This window comes from Otolemur garnettii, unplaced genomic scaffold (genome assembly GCF_000181295.1).
Source record: "Otolemur garnettii isolate 467f Iridium unplaced genomic scaffold, OtoGar3 scaffold00305, whole genome shotgun sequence".
In the NCBI taxonomy this organism is placed as follows: Eukaryota; Metazoa; Chordata; class Mammalia; order Primates; family Galagidae; genus Otolemur; species Otolemur garnettii.
Genome location: NW_003852700.1, coordinates 99,756 through 102,607, shown reverse-complemented (window position 1 = coordinate 102,607; position 2,852 = coordinate 99,756).

Here is a 2,852-nt window from a genome sequence, read left to right as displayed (position 1 = left end):
ATATTTTCATTGTAGATGAAAAAAACATTGTTAAAAACTGTATACATTGGCTCGGTGCCAGTAGCTCAAGTGGCTAAGGCGCCAGCCACATACACCAGAGCTGGCGGCTTTGAACCCATCCAGGGCCTGCTGAACAACAATGACAATTACAACCAAAAAGGCAGCCGGGCACTGGCTGGTGCCTGTGGCTCAAAGGAGTAGGGCACCAGCCCCATATTCTGGACATGGCGGGTTCAAACCCAGTCCCCGGCAAAAATTGCAAAAAAAAAAAAAAAAGGTAACTGGGCATTGTGGCAGGTGCCTATATTCCCAGCTACTTGGGAGGCTGAGGCAAGAGAATCACTTAAGCCCAGGAGTTGGAGGTTACTGGGAGCTGTGATGCTATGGCACTCTACCCAGGGCGACAGCTTGAGGCTCTGTCTCAAAAAAAAAAATAACTGTACACAAAGATGTTATAATTTTCAAATGCCTTGAAATGACCAATATTAAATTATATTGGATATTCACATATTTAGGAAAATATAGAGCCAAAAAGTAAAAACAAAATTAAATGTCCTAACCCATCTAGAAACTGTCAGAGATGATCACATCATTTTGCCCATGATCAGATATTGCTTTGAATGAATTAAAACCAATGCTATCCACAGTGACTGCTGATTCAAAAGGCAGCAGAAAGTCCAGCTGGAGAGGGAATTTCTCTTCTACCTCACTTCAGCCATCCTGGGAGTTCCACTTTGTTCTGGAGAATTTATTCAGCATCTACAATCTCAGCACATAAATTCAGCTTATTCTTACATCTTATCATCATTCTTACACATTTTGGTGCTTTTTCCTTGCGTTTTCACTTAAAACGAGTTGTGGATAAGACTATTGCATCATGAATTTCCTCCAGTCACCTAATAGGCCTATTGCCTGTGTCTTGTCCTTTTAAAAAAAAAAAAGAAAGAAAGAAAGGAAAGAAAGGTAAAAGAAAAAGAAAATTCAAAATAGCCTGTCCCCAGCCCCGCCCCCCCCCAAAAGCCTATCCTGATGCTACCCTTTGGAAGCTGCCAGTGACTGATTCAGAGGCAAACTTTCTGTCCTTCCTACTTTCAACTCCCAGTAGATGTGGAAGAATTCTCAGGACAAGATAAGGTGATGCCCACTTAAGTTGTTGGGGGGCCCTGTCTCTCAACAGGTGGATTCAAATAATGGAAAGAAACAATATGCAAACAAAGAAGTCCTGGAATCTTCTGACTCCAGGGCCATAGAAGAAGACTCTCTGAAGGAACAAGGCAAAGGTGAGACATTTGAAGGGTTGAAGCCATCACTAGATATTATAATTCCAGTGTCTCCCATTCACTCTGTGTCTGCAGCCTTCTCCTAGTATAGCGGGAGGAACTATATGGAAGTACACAGACAGTGCAGTAGACATCAGAGTTCCTCACTCAGGGGCTCATGCTACACCTGGAGGATCACTTAGTGCAGTTGTGCAGGGGAGTGAACTGAGACAGTATATGGCCAGTTGGATAACGATGAAGCCTAAATGAAAGTATGTCTTGACTGTGCATCAGAAACTGTTAAGAGCTGCCTGGAGTTGGGAGGTGGATATCCCATAAGTGTAAGAGAAGCATTGGGAAAGTTTACAAGATCTTCAATCTCTTCTTCACTCCAAAATATAAGCTATAACTGTCTCCTTGTTTCCTATTCTGTGAATGAAATAGCAAGTTGAGACAAGTCTAGATATTTAACATAGATTGTTCTTCATGCAGGAAGAGCTGCAGAGAAACATCCTAGTGAAGAAGATTCCCAGGAGACCTCAATTGTGGCATCAGCAACCAAAGGAAAGGAGACTCGGAGGGTGTCTCTTCCCCTGGTTCCCTACTCATTTGATGTTTATGAGTTCCCTGGTTTGTTTTATTTTTGTGAATTTCATTGGTAGGGATTATCTAAAATATATGGGCTCACAGGGCTGGGCCTGGTGGCTCATGCCTGTAATCCTAGCACTCTGGGAGGCCGAAGTGGGTGGATCATTTGAGCTTATGAGTTTGAGAGCAGCATGAGCAAGAGTGAGATCCTTTTGCTAAAAATAGCTGGGTGTAGGGCGACACCTGTGGCTCAAGGAGTAGGGTGTCAGCCCCATATGCCGGAGGTGGCGGGTTCAAACCCAGCACTCGCCAAAAACTGCAAAAAAAAAAAAAATAGCTAGGCATAGTGGCATGTGCCTATACTCACAGCCATTTGGGAAACTAAGGCAAGAGAATTGCTTGAGCCCCAGAGTTTGAGGTTGCTGTGAGCTATGATGCCACTGCACTCTACGGAGGGCAACAAAGTGATACTCTGCCTCAAAAAGAAACAAGCAAACAGACGCAGGATGACAAAAATGATTTCTCACATACACATACATGTATTTTCTTTCCTCTCCTCCTCTTCCTCCTTCTTCTTCATTGTCTTTCTCTTCTTCATTATTATTTACATACTCATCAACAACATGCCAGCATGTGCACTATGCTTCAAGTGTATTTTTTTCTCTTGAGAAAATGTCACCCTCCATTAAGTGCTATGGCATCATAGCTCACAGCAACCTCAAAGTCTTTAGCTCAAGTGATTGTCTTTCCTCAGCCTGCCAAGTAGCTGGGACTACAAGCACCTGCCACAACACCCTGCTAATTTAGAGATGGAGTCTTATTCTGGCTTAGGTGGGTTCTCAAACTCCTGAGCTCAGGCAATCCACCAACCTTGGCATCCATGAGTGCTAGGATTACAGGCATCAATCACCATGGCCAGCCTTGTTCAAGTTTTCTCATTACATGCCTTTTAGGAGGCAGAATCATATGTACAAGAATGTGCAAATTTAAGGTCTTTTTTTTTTT